Source organism: Rhinolophus sinicus, chromosome 17 (genome assembly GCF_057876585.1).
Source record: "Rhinolophus sinicus isolate RSI-liver-muscle chromosome 17, RSI-T2T, whole genome shotgun sequence".
Lineage (NCBI taxonomy): Eukaryota > Metazoa > Chordata > Mammalia > Chiroptera > Rhinolophidae > Rhinolophus > Rhinolophus sinicus.
Window position 1 is genome coordinate 206,173,391 of NC_142517.1, and position 14,498 is coordinate 206,187,888.

A 14,498-nucleotide genomic window follows, 5' to 3' on the forward strand; every position below is an offset into this window, starting at 1 on the left:
GCAGGTTACCTAGCCATGGGGCTGCCTTCAGAACCAGTTGTGTGCTGAAAACTGGTCATGCAAATGAGTAAGGAGGAGCAGCGCCACGCAGGTGTTCAGGTTTGAGATGAATGGGCCTCTCCAGGATGAGGGCAGGCAGTGGACCCTGGGTGTGGCTGGGATGCCAGGTCTTAGAGCCACCAGAGAGGCCTCGGGGTCTGTGCTGTGGTATGGACCAGCCTAGGGGGCCAGGGGATTGAGTGAGGCCTGGACCCAGTACCCAGAGCTAGGTGTGCACAGCCACCCAGAAGAGGGCATGGCTCTGGGCTGAACTGAGTGATGCTGGGCTCCCACAGTCTGTTGTCCATCCCTCGCCCATGGCATTACAGTTTTTCTGTTTATGTGTCTGTCCCCAACCCTCCAGACCATGCGCTTCTTAAGGTTAGGGACCAGATATCACCCACCTTTATGTCCTCAGCCCTTACTCAAGGCTCAGCTGAGAGCTACATCCTAGCAGGGTGACCACAGCTGCACTTCTGGACGGCACCATTCACATTTTGTATCATTTCCAAGTTTCTCTACTTAATTTGACAGTTTTCCAGCAGATGGCAGTCAAGTGTCTTGGGGAAAGAGTGCCCTTACTTTAGAACTCACAAAAAAAACGCCTTCAGGGCTGCCTCTCAGTGATCAAATGAATGAACAAAACCCAAGTCATCCTCAGCCAGCAGCTCACTCTTACAGAAGCACCTCTCCCAAACAGGCCGGTGGTAGCTTCGGTCCCCACAGGAAGGGCCAGATGCTCAGACTTGCTGGAGAAGGAGGCAGCTGCCCACCCCACTCTGGGAACTTGAGACTACCTGGGTCTTGAAGCCAAGCCTAGAACAGCAACCAGCAGATCTGTGCCAGAGCCGGCTCTGAACCCCTTAAACATGGTCCAAGCTCTGGCAGTCAGGACAGGTGGGTACTCACCCTGCCATCAGAACATCAAAGAGGGCCTCAACCACGTGTGCTGTCACTGATCAGAGGGACTGGGAACGTGAGGAGGACATTCACAAGCTGCCACTTTGGATCTGGCTGGTGAAAGCTTCAGCGGCTGACATGGTGGCAGTAATCTGTGTCTTGAACTAAATGCAGACAGACGAGGCTTAAGACAGAAGTGCACGTTCTTTCAGTCTTGGCAGTGATCTCTGCAGGCCTGGCTCTTCCTCATTCTGCACTGGCCTGCTTGGGTGCAGCAGAGAGGATGCCAACGGCTGAGGGCCCTCAGTGAGTCTGGGGAAGCGTGGGAAGTGCTTCTGTAAGAGCGAGTTGCTGGATGAGGATGGCATCCCAGGGAGGGGTGGGGACATCTGATAGAGCCAATGTGTTTCTCTCCAATTCACTGCGCAACGCATAGCAACACTGGGCATGAAGTTTATGGATACAAGGAAGCTTTGATGAACTAAGTTCCTGAGAGGGCTGAAACTTTTGTAGGTGAATGGGGTGAATGGGGAGGTTACGCAGCTTTCATGACCTGGAGGTGATGCCTGGCCTGGGTAAGAGCAGTCCTGCCAGAGATGGAGAGATTTTGGGGGAAAAAAGGAAATTGGCCAGATCTTGGAAAACACAATGGACTCCTGGGACAGATTAGAGTCTGGAAGAGAGCAGATCACTTGGCCCAGAAATTCCCTCCTCTGAGTTTTGCCAAGAAAACCGCAGTACAGTAGAGGGTGGTAAGAAAAAAGGGAATTGCCTGATCCCAAACATTCTTGTGGTGATTGCATTCTGGGGCTATGCCAGAGTTGAAGCCAAAGGTATGTGACATTGAAGCCAACTGGCTCCCAGTCCAAATAATAAGATCAAAAAGGCAGTGGCTCAGGAGAACGGATTTCTGGCTAACCAGGGAAAACAGAGTTGAATTAAAACCATAGCCCCGTCAAACCGCATCCTGTCGTACGAGGAATCTGGAGGATCACCTAGCACCAGATGGAGGAAATGGATACAGTTGGCATGATTGCATGTACAGCATTTTGTACGAATGCAGGAAACTCAACAAATCCCAAGCAAGACAAATACAAAGAAATTCACACAGTAGGGCCTCAACTATGTTGAAACCACAAACAGAAAATCTTAAAGCAACAAGAGAAAAACAACTCACCAGTAAGGGAAACAACAATACAATTAATGGCTGACTTCTCTCAGCTGCAATGATGGAAGCCAGAGAAAATGGAATGACATATTCAAAATGCTGAAGAAAAATCTGCCAACCAAGAATTCTGTATCCAGCAAAACAATCCAAAAATTAAGGTGAAATAACATTTTCAGATAATGAAGATTGGGATACTTTATTGCTAGCAGGCTTGCCGTAAAAGAAATAATGGAGAAGGTCCTTCAGGATGAAAGCAAATGACACCAGATGCTAACTTAAACTCACAGGAAGAAGTAAAGAATACAAGAAATTGGTAAATATGTAGGTTTATATTATATTATATATTTTTCCTCTTATTTCTTCACTTAACTTCTAAAAGACATATTTGTATAAAGCAATACATATGACACTGTAATGCTGTGTTCCTAATGGGAGATAGATATAGATAGGTAGGTAGACAGGTAGGTAGGTAGGTAGGTAGGATGGATGGATGGATGGATGGATGGATGGATGGATGGATGGATGGATGGATGGATCGATGGATGGATGGGTGGGTGGGTAGGATAGATAGATGATAGATAGATAGATAGATAGATAGATAGATAGATAGATAGATAGATAATTGATAGATATATAGCTATATAGATAAATGATAGACATACAGATTTACTATCTATGACAATGATAACACAAAGGAGAGGAAGATGGAATTGAGCTATATTGGAGCAAAATTTCTATGTTTTACTGAAATTGAGTTAATATCAATCTGAAGTAAATTGTGATAAGAAGCATACTATAATGCCTAAGGGAAAAAAAAACCTTTAAATGTCATTTTAAAATCAACAAAATAATAATTTAAAGAGTATGATAAAAAAAAAAAACACATTTATTTCACACAAAAGAAGGCAGTGATGAGAAAAAAAAGAAAAAAAACAGGTAACATACTGAAAACAGATAGCAAAATGACAAATATAAATCCAAACATATTAATAATTATATTGAATGTGAATGGTCTAAACACCCCTATTAAAAGGCAAATGTTGTCTGACTGGGTGTAAAGGCAAGATCTACTAGATTCTATCTCCAGGAGACTCACCTTAGATTCAAAGACACAAATAAGTTGGAAGTCAAAGGGTTGAGAAGGGTAAACCATGCAAACAGCTAACATAAACTTACCGTATCACCCAGAATTCCACTCCAAGGAATCTTCCAAGGAAAACTGAAAACTTATGCCCACACAAAGCTATAAACCTGAATGTTCATAGGAGCATTATTCATAATAATGAAAATCTCAAAACAACCCAAATGTCCCACAATAAATGAATGTATAAACAAATATGATAGATCCACACAATGGAATACTACATAGCAGTTAAAAGGAAAGACCTACTGATACATGCCACAACATGGGTGCATGTGAAAAATATTTGCAAAAGACACATTTGATAAGGTACTATTCAAAATATACAGAGAACTCTTAAAACTCAACAATAAGAAAGCAAACAACCCAATTAAAAAATGGGCCAAAGACCTTAACAGACACCTCACCAAAGAAGATATTCAGAGGGCAAATGAGCATATAAAAATCTGCTTCACATCATGCCGTCAGAGAAATGCAAATTAAAACAACAATGTGATACCACTACTACATACCTACTAGAATGGCCAGGATTTGTAGGGCAGTGAAACTACTCTGTACGATACCATAAGAATGGATCCATGTCATTACACATTGGTCCAAACCCATAGAATGCACAACACCAAGTGTGAATGCTGGACTTTGGGTGTGAACTATGGATTTGGGGTGATAATGACATGTCAGTGCAGGTTCATCCACTGTAACAAATGTCCCCCTCTGGTGGGGATGTTGATAGTGGGGGAGGCTGTCCATGGGGGTGAGGGGACTGCATATGGGAAACCTCTGTACCTTCCTCTCACTTTTGCTGTGAATCTAAAACTGCTCTACAAAAAAATAAATCTTAAAATAAAAAACAAACAAACCTGGAGACCATCAGTAAAGAGCTGGAAACCACCAACTCTACTTGGGCTTAAAATAGAGGCTTTTAGGAAAGGACATTTCGAAGAGAAAGCTAAACATGCAGAACAAGTTGTGTTGGTGGCTAGCGTTACGTGAAACATCCAGTCTTTAGATGATGCATCAAAACACAGCCAATATCAAATACCTGCAACCGGAACAGCCTCCCAAGTACATCAGGAGAAAAAAGAACAGCTTTAGACAGGACTAAAAGATGCTTCCGGGGGCAGATGGGTGGCTCAGTTGGTTAGAGTGCGAGCTCTGGGCAACGGGGCTGCCGGTTCGATTCCCACATGGGCCAACGAGCTGTGCCCTCTGCAACTAGAATACAGTCAATGAGCTGCCGCTCAGCCCCCGGTGGCCAGATGGCTCAGTTGGTTGGAGCGCGGTCTCTCAACCACAAGGTTGCTGGTTCGACTCCCGCAAGGGATGGTGGGCTACACCCTCTGCAACTAACAATGGGCAACTGGACCTGGAGCTGAGCTGCACCCTCCACAACTAAGATTGAAAGGACAACAACTTGACTTGGAAAAGTCCCGGAAGTACACACTGTTCCCCAATAAAGTCCTTTTCCCCTTCCCCAATAAAATCTTTAAAAAACAACAACAAAAAGATGCTTTCGGCGACAGTGATGAGCTTCAGGGATGCCAAAGACGGGAAAGAGAGAGTGAGTGAATGTATTCAACAAAATGAAATGTTAGAAAATGCTGAAGAAAATCAGATCAAACCTGGGTTGGGGGACATGAAGAAAAAAATGAAGGGATTGAGAAGTACAAATTGGTAGTTATGAGATAGTCATGGGGATGTAAAGTAAAGCACAGGGAATATATTCAATAATGTGGTAATAACTACACATAGTACCAGATGTGCAATAGACTAGTCAGGGGGAATCACTTCTTAAATTATACAAATGTCTAACCATATGCTGTACACCTGAAATTAATATAAATAATACTGAATGTCAACCAACTGGAAGAATTTTTAAAAGGGGGAAAAATCAGATCAAGCCTCTAGGTGGCCACTTGCTAGAGAGGAGTAAATAGTAGCCTTCTTGGGAGAAGACAACATGGCTGGTGGGAGCTTGGAATTGAATGTAACAAAAGCACCAGAAAATAGTGACTTTCTAGAGGATGAATCAGAAGGAATTTTGAAGAAACTGGTTGATGTCACTGAATTAAAGGGTTATTTTAAAACACTTTAAAAGAAATCGAATGTACCCTAAATTAGCTGAAGAAGATGAAGTAATCAATGTTCTCATGTTTAAAGTCTTCAAACTCAGCAAGCTTCACTGAAGTTAAAAAAAACAAAAAAAAACCACGAAACAAAACAGTAAGGAACAGGCAGTGGCACCAGCAGAAATTACAAGTCCTTCCTGAATGACAGCAAGAAAAATAAATGAATGTTCATCAAATATCCAATCTAGAGAGAATGTGCCCTTTAACGTTAGAGGAGAATCTTGCCAAAGCAGATGGCAAGACCAGCCGTGCTGAGAGTACGAGCCAAAATTCCATCAGAGAAATTCAAAAAGAATCATAGGCTCTAACAGAAGCCATCGTATTTCCCATGAGAGAAAACGCTCATGACAATGGGTTGAGATCTCTGTTGGCTGAAAGAAACCTTGATTACTTAAGAGAAGAATATTCATATATCAAACAAAAATTATTGAGGAAGAATTTTAATATTTTGAAGAGTATCGTTACATCCCTGACGTTCCAAATGGACATTTGGCAGAGGCCAAGAGGACCACTAGATAGGGTTGCCAGATAAAATACACAATGCCCAGTTAAATTGATGAATATTATCTCAGCCAAGTGATCAAGGTCACCAGCAACAGGATAGATCATGTTGATAATATTTGATATAAAATGGGATTTTTACCTCTATGGTCTTCCAAAAATCCCATAACCCCAATCTAATCATGATGAAAACATCAGACAAATCCCCTCAGGGGGACATTTTACAAAATATCTCAAAACTGTCAAGGTCATCAAAACAAGGAAAGTTTGAAAAACTGTCGCAGTCAAGTGAAACCTAAGAAAATGTGACAACTAAATGTCATGTGGGATCCTAGGGGAGATCCAGAAAAGGCACATTAAATAAAAACTAAGGAAATCTGAATAAAGTATGAACTTTAGTTAATAATAATGTATCAATATGGATTCATTAATTATAATAAAACACCATACAAATGTAGCATGTTAATAAGGGAAATTGGGTGTGGGGCATATGGGAACTCTTTGTACTATATTTGTAATTTTTCTGTAAATTTAAAACTATTCTAAAAAATATAGTTAATTTTTTTAAAAAGTCAGTGAGGATATACAAGATTTGAACAACACTGTCAACCAACATGCTGTAACTGATAATTATAGAACTTCAAACCCCAAACTGAAAAATACACATTTTTTTCACGTGTACATGGAGTGTTTGTCAAGATCAACTATATGCTGGATCACAACATAAGTCTCCACAAATCCGAAAGGAGAAAGGCTGAAATTATATATAGTATGTTCTCTGAACACAATAGAAACAAATTAGAAATCAATTACAGAAAGATACCTCTCAAATCTCAAAATATTTGGAAATTAAAGAACATTCTTCACAATAATCCATGTATCAAAGAAGGAATCACAAGGGAAATAAAAAGTATTTTTAAGTGAAAATGAAAACCTGACACATGAAAATTCATCCTGGGCCTTGGCTTTTCCATCTATGGGATAGTCCTAGGTCAATTCATGCAGCCCCACGATTTTAAATCCCATCTGTAAGCTGCTGAATCCCAAATTTATATCTCCAGCACAACCTCCTCCCAGAACTCAGCTATCAAACTGCCATTTGAGTCTTCTAGATTCTTAAAGGGCATCTCAAAGCCAAAATACCTCAGGAAACTCTTGACTCTCCTCCCTGCAGTATTCTCACTTCCCCACCATCCATCCCGTGCGTTAGGCCCCAAACCTTGGAGTCATCTCTTTCCTGCCCACTTCCCCACACATCCAGTCCCTCTCCAAGTTCTTCTGAGTTGACCTCCAAACAGACTGTGGGTCCACCCACCTCTCCCCATATCCCAGAACATAAAGCCTCCTCGAAAGCAGGGACCCTATCAATCCCTCACTGTGTGTCTCCAGTGCCTGATACAAAGTAAGTGCTCAATAAATAAAGCTTGGGGTGCATGGTGGACACTTCTTTCCCAGGTCAGAGGACTTGGAAAGCTAAATTAGAAACCAGAAGGTTGCTTGGTAAGGCTTCTCCCAACAGGGTGGGATGACACAAGGGACTCTGTGTGTGGATTATGAAAAAACCTGAGGACATCTCCCTGACTCACTGTGGCTGAATCTCTGTTGTGTAGTTTGCTTGTAACTTCATGTGTCCCATCCTTGGCCTGATTCACTTCTACTTGCTAGCAAGTAGGCGAGGAGTTCTCAGCATTGGCTGAATGAATGAGTTTCTGAAAGCCACCTGGTCCCTGCCCTTTGAGTTCTCTGTTCTGCCACCTTCCTGTTAACACATTCTTTCCTCACACCAGGTACAGCATGATTAATTAGGTTCCAGCTTTCATGGGTTTCATCACATTATAATCTCATGGCCCTGACCCTAGTATGGTGCTCCTCAACCTTCTAAACCCATATTTACAAATATTTCCTATAGTAAGTCATTTATTTCAACCATTATACTTTGATTCTTTTTAGTTTCACTCTAAAGATCACACTTGTCTATTAGTTGGCTAGGGCTGCCATGACAAGTATTAACAGACTGGCTCACTTAAACAGAAATTGATTTTCTCACCATTCTGGAGGATGAAAGTCCAAGATCACGGTCAGCAGGGTTGGTTTCTCCTGAGACCTCTCTACTTGGCTTATTTATAGATGGTATCTTCTTCCTGTGTCTGCATATAGGCTTCTCTGTATCCTAAGCTCCTCTTCTTATAAAGACGCAAGTCATATTGGCTTAGGGCCCACATTAATGACCTCATTTTAGCTTAATTACCTCTTTAAAGATCCTGTCTCCGCCTACAGTCATATTCTGAGGTAACAGGGGTTAGAACTCCATCATATGAATGCGAGTGGGGCACAATTTAGCCAATAAATGTGTTATTTATTCCTAGACTTGCTCTTCTGTACTAACAGCAGTAACAACTGAAGAAAAAGAATGTCCTTAAGCACAACCAGAAAGACAGCTCAAGGTCTAAAGAGAAATGCCTCCCACAGGCCAAGCTCTGACATCCACTTTCCCTGAACAAGTACAGTTTGCTGGGCCTGTTCAGCCTGCTTCTCCATGTGGACAAAAAGAATCTTCACCCTCATCTTGTGGGTGAAACATAACTGCATCATGAAATATGAATATGAAAGAACAGACAAGGCAACAAGAATGCATATATCGTATATTCCACTTTTTTCCTGATTGAATTTCCACTTCTATAAAAAAATACAGATTCTGGAGGAGAGTCCCAAGATGGCGGAGTTGATAAACACTGTGCCTGTGTTCTTCTATGAGCACATTAAAATTACGACTAAATTATAGAACAATCAACCTGGAGAACCATCTGAAGTCTAGCTGAACAAAAGTCCTATAACTGAAAATAGAAAGGAGAAGCCATGTCGAGACTGGTAAAAGGGGCAGAGATGCAGAATGGGTCCCACACCTGCGGAATGAGCCCCACACCTTCGTGTTGTGGTTGAGAATCAGGAGGGATATGGCAGCTGCCTTGGTTCCCCCTGGAGGAGCAAGGGACGCCAGCCTCCCACACCAGACTCCCCAGCCCAAAGTCCGGGTGCAGAGAAGAGGAGCCCCCACAACATCTGGCTGTGAAAAACAGGTGGGATTCTGACTGTTCCGGTAGAATGAAAGGCTGCGGGAAACCCAGACGTCCTCTTAAACAGTCCGCACACAGACTCACCGCTCACAGGCACTCACCTTGGGTTCCAGTGGTGGGCCTGTGACTCAAGGGGCCTCAGAGACATACAGGGTTGCAGACTGAGGTGTGTGGCCTTGGGGGAGGACTGGAGGATAGTTGGCATTTTCCCAGGGAGAGGTCCACCTTCCGAGCAGCCAGCAGGCAGTTGCCATCTTTCCTATGTTGAGCCCGCCCCTTCTGGCCAAACCTGAATCTGATTGGTCTGGTGAGCTCCACTGCTCTGCTCTGCTGTCTCACTGAGACCCTGCCCTACCCAACTCATGCACTGCCAGAGGCACTTTTTCTGCGAGCAGCCAGCCCCTCCTGCACTGCACTCTTTCTTGGAAAATTATGGGAGTCTAACTGGCCTCAGGCAGGCTGCCACTGGCTTTGGTGTGCTCTGAGACTTTTGCTGAGTTGCTCCAGGTTCAGCACTGGCACCAAACCAGAGTCTACATTAACCTGGTGATCACAACTTCCCACTCTAGTGGCTCCCTGAAACCCTGCCTCACCCAACTTGCATACCACACGAGGCGTTATCAGTGCCTAAACATTAAGGGAGCCAGCAGGTAGCAGCAGGCCTCGGGGTGTTTTGGCTTTTTGTGGAGCTACCCAAGGCCTGGTACTGGCGGTAGCCATCCTTGATTCGAAGCATGGCCTCTCCCATGTACCTCCAGGTCCAGTACAGGCAGTGAACAACTGCAACATCTGGCTGCAAAGAAAACAGATTCCAGGGATGGAGGAGACCCTGTGAAGGTCCAGGTGAGAGACTATGTGAGATGGTCCAATGAGAGGATGATGTGAACCACAGTGGGAAAAATCGGTCCAATCTGGATAGACTTTGGAGACAGAGCCCAAGGAACTTTCTGATAGATTCAGTGGAGGGTTTGAAATAAAGAGAGTTGACAAAGATGTTCATGAAAATGAGAGAAGTTTTAACTATGCCAGATGTGTTCATTTTATACTGTTGCTGTAACATATTATTATAAGTTTAGTGGCAATACAAATTCCTTATTTCAGAGTTCTGTGGGCTCTGCTGTTTCCGCTGCTCCTGGTGGTCTCACAAGGTCAAAAGCAAGGTGCTGGCCAGCTCCAGCTCTTTATCTGGAGGCTCAGTGGAGGGCTGGGGGAGGAGAATGTACTTGCAGGCCATTCACATTGTTGGCAGATTTCAGTTCTGTGTGGTGGTAGGACTGAGGTCTCAGTTTTCTTATGGTCAGCTGGGAGCCTTTCTCAGAACTTTGAGGTTCCTTGTCACATGGCCCCTCCCCCATCTTCAAACCAGTAACGCCAAGTCCAGTCTTTCTCATGCTTCAAATCTCTGAATACACCTTCTGCCACACCTCTCTCATTCCAGCCAGAGAAAGAAAGGTTTTTAAGGACTCATGTGATGAGATTGGGACCGCACAGATAATGCAGAATAATCTCCCTGTTTTAAGGTTCACAATTTTAATTACTTCTGCAAAGTTTCTTATGTAAGATAAACAAGTTCACAGGTTCCATAGATTAGGGCATGGATATCTTGGGGAGGGGGAAGGCAGCATTCTGCCTGCCTATCACAAGAAAAACTACTGAAATTAATGAGAAAAAAGCACAAGTTATTAATCAGGGTTTCTCAACCTTGGCACTACTGACATTTTAGGCTGGATAATTCTGTCGTGGGGATTGTCTTATCTAGGATGTTGAGCAGTAGCTCTGCCTTGTACCCATTAGAGGCCAGTAGCAACTAACCGCCCCCCCAAGTTGTGACAAAAATTGTCAAATGTTCCCTTAAAGTCAAAATCACCCCCAGTTGAGAACACACACACACACACACACACACACACACACAATATTGTCCCAGTTTTGAAAAAACAAAACACATTACACATATTGGAGGGAAAATAAAGTATTAACAGGGGTTGTTGTGGATTTTGTCATAATAGTTGCTTTATTTTCTTTATGCTTTTATGTGCTTTTCAAGTTTGAATAGCTATTACTTTTAAGCATTATTTTACAAAGCAATTTCTCCCCAAATAGATTTTCAAACATGAAATCTTGTATCTTTATTCTTAGAGGTTCTACTTGATAGCACTTCACTGCTCTAGTGTGCCACTGAATTTTTGCATCTCTATTCATAACTAAAATTATGTTTTTCTCTCTTATTTGTTCAGATTTTTTTGTCAGAATATATAATCTATGCCTAAAATTAATTGAAGCATCCATAGAACTAGCTGTTCCTTTAGTTTGAAAGAACTATCCAGTTAAGTGGTCTGGCTGCTCAGAGCCATTTTTTCAGACAAGTGCTTGAGAATTTTTTTCAGTAGTTTCCTTGATTATAAGGCATTGTGATTTTCTACTTCTTCTAGAGTCCATTTTGTCCATTTGTACTTTTCCATAAAATAATCTATTTCAGAATATGTGTATTTATTAGATATGATTATAAAATGTATTGCAACTTGTGATCTTTACCTTTTCGATCTTCTTTCTCATTGTATTAATATTTTTTTGTATTTATTAATTAGATTTTCCAGAGATTTGTCTCTATTGACTTTTTCAGAACTATCTCCTCAATTTACTTATCGGGTACAGCCATAATGGAAAACAACATGGAAGTTCCTCAAAAAATTAAAAATAGAACTACCTTATGACCCAGCAATTTCACTACTGGGTATATAACCAAAGGAAAGGAAATCAGTATCTTCAAAAGATATCTGCACCCCCATGTTCATTAGCCAAGACATGGAAAAACCTGTGTCCATTGATGGATGAATGAATAAAGAATATGTGGTGTGTATATGTCCAATGGGATATTATTTGGCCATAAAAAAGAATAAAATCCTGCCATTTGTGATAACATGGATGCACCTGAAGGATATCACACTAGGTAAAATAAGCCAGACAGAGAAAGACAAATACTGCATGATCTCATTTACATGTGGAATCTAAAATAGTGGAACTCATAGAACCAGAGGGTAGAATGGTTACCCCAGGTGGGGAGATGGAGGAAATGAGATGTTGATCAAAGGGTACAAACTTTCAGTTATGAGATGAATTAAGTTCTGGGAAGCTGATAGAATTCTGAGGGTGGTGGCTATACCCCTGTCTGAGACCACTGTATTTCCAACAAGCCAGTCCACAAACGTCCACGGCTTAATTATAACTGTAAATCTCAAATACCAAGTGCTTTACACTGTAATAAATCAGATATCTTTTAAGGAGAGCACTCAGCTACTCAATTTGGAGAAAGAGGGAAACACAAGTAAAAGTTCACATTTGGGGCTTTAGTTTTAAAATGAACTGTTGCAGGGGTTGATTCCAGGAGACCTTCCCACTGGGGCAAATCCCTGTTCCTTTACTTGGTTGATGGGAAAGGGGAGAAGTCATGGGAGAAGGTGTGGCCAAGCACCCCAAAAGCACCCCAAGTAAGATGAGGATTGAGAACATGCTCAGAGATTTGCACCAGGTGGAGTTGTGAGGAGAGAAGCCTGGTCCCACTAAAATGAGTGTGAGAGGAATGAGGAAATGGAGACCGAGTTTTCTAGAAGTTTGGCCAAGAAGAAAATGAGAGAAATAGGGTACCAAGTGCAGGTGACAAGGGGTCAATGGAGGTATTTTGTTTTCTTTCAAAATTAATACATGCATGTTCAGAACTGATAGGAAGGAAGGGAGAAGAGGGAAGTGATAGGTTGGGGGTGAGGGGTGACAGAAGCCTTATGTATCTGAGATGATGGGAGGGACAGAATACTCACCAAGAAGGTGGGATGGGCCTGAGAGGAGAGGAAAGACAGATACACGCCTCCTCCAACCTGAAAAGCCAACGGCAACACAGTAGACCAAGGGGCAGCTGCTGGGGGAGGTGGGGTGCATCTGCTGGCCAGCATGAGGGTGTTCTCACAGGATGGCTTCTCAATTCTCTGTGAAGAAAGAGGGGAACTCAGCTTCTGAGAAGAGGGCAGTCTGGAGAAGGCAGGAGGAGGCTGTGGGGTGTGGACAGAGTTGACGAGAACAGTAGTTCTCAAATGAGTTGGCATCCGAATCCCCGAGGGCTTGTTAAAACACAGAAGGTTCCCAGAGTTTCTGAATAAGACTGTTTGTCTTTCTGACAAGTTCCCTGGTGCTGCTGGTCGAGGTCCTCGCTTTGAGAATGAAGCCACACCTGGGCACCATTCACAGGGGCTGCTATGGGCCTGCTCAGCAGCACCGAGGGCCCAGAAGAGGAGGTAGCACGGTGGTTCCAAAGGGCATGATGGTGTCACCTTCCCCAACAGAACTTAGCAGCACCTGAGGGGGCCCTGGAACCAGGGAGGTGAGCGGGAGGAGCTCTGTCTCTTGGGTGAGACAAAAAAACAGACGGAGAAAGAGGATTACAGGGCTGGCAGTGGCTGAAATGCGTGAGGCTCCTAGTTCAAGCTCACTCTCCCCCCTGCTCCCCAGTCTGCCTCTCATGTCCCTGCCACCCATCCACATCCCGTCTATCTTTCCAGCTCCTAAATCTGACATCTTCCATGGAGACTTGGTTGCTTCCCCCACCTCAAGTTCACTCTGCTATCCTTACCTGAACCCACAATATTCAGTATGTGATGTTATCTTCATGCTGCCTCTGGGAGCCCCTTGGGTTATTGACTAGTTGTACTGCATTCCATCAGCTCCAAGTCTGTCTGTTGTAAGACACACCATTGCTTTAGGTACATTAAGAAAGAAAAATCACTGCCAATTATATCTCATGAAATGAGATAAAATATGAAAAACTATGTACCTCAGAAGTCATGGAATATGGATTCTTGAATATCTAACAGAGTAGCAGTTCTGAAAGTGTCTTCCAAAAACCCCCATAGTCCCCAAGACCCATCCAGGGTGTCCTGCAAGGTCAAAACTATTTTTGTAATAATACTAAAACATTATTTACCTTTTCAATCTTTTTCTCTCATTAGTGTACATGGAGTTTTCCAGAGGCTACACAACATATGTTGACATTCCTTTGACAGCTGATGGAATAGGTGTATTCTTGTGTTCTAAATTTTTCTGAATTTTATTTCTAACAGAGTAAATTTTGATGGATATAACCCATGTAAACAAAAGCTCTTTGGGGTCCTGAGACCAAAAAGTCTAGGAATCACTGCAGTGAGATGTGGGCCTGGCACTTGGCTGGTGCAGGGCCCAAGGTCAAAGATAAGGAGAGGTATGAGGCTGGTGTCCGCAGCGCTGAGGATGCACAGGGCAAGGGGGATTTACCCCAGGCCAGAGAGTTCAGAGAAGGCCTTCCGGAGAAGGTGGAGCTCATGTGTGCCAACCTCAGGGACCCGAGGCTTCAGCCAGGTGGTCCTGTCTTGCTCACCAGAGATCTGTCCCCTACTGGCTCTGGGACCCTGGGTTTCATCATCCTCATTTCCATCACTAACATGAGGCCAATGGTAGGTCACACTGAAGGGCTGGGATGAAAATGAGACCAGATAATACACATGAAGGAATTTGGCAGATGGAAG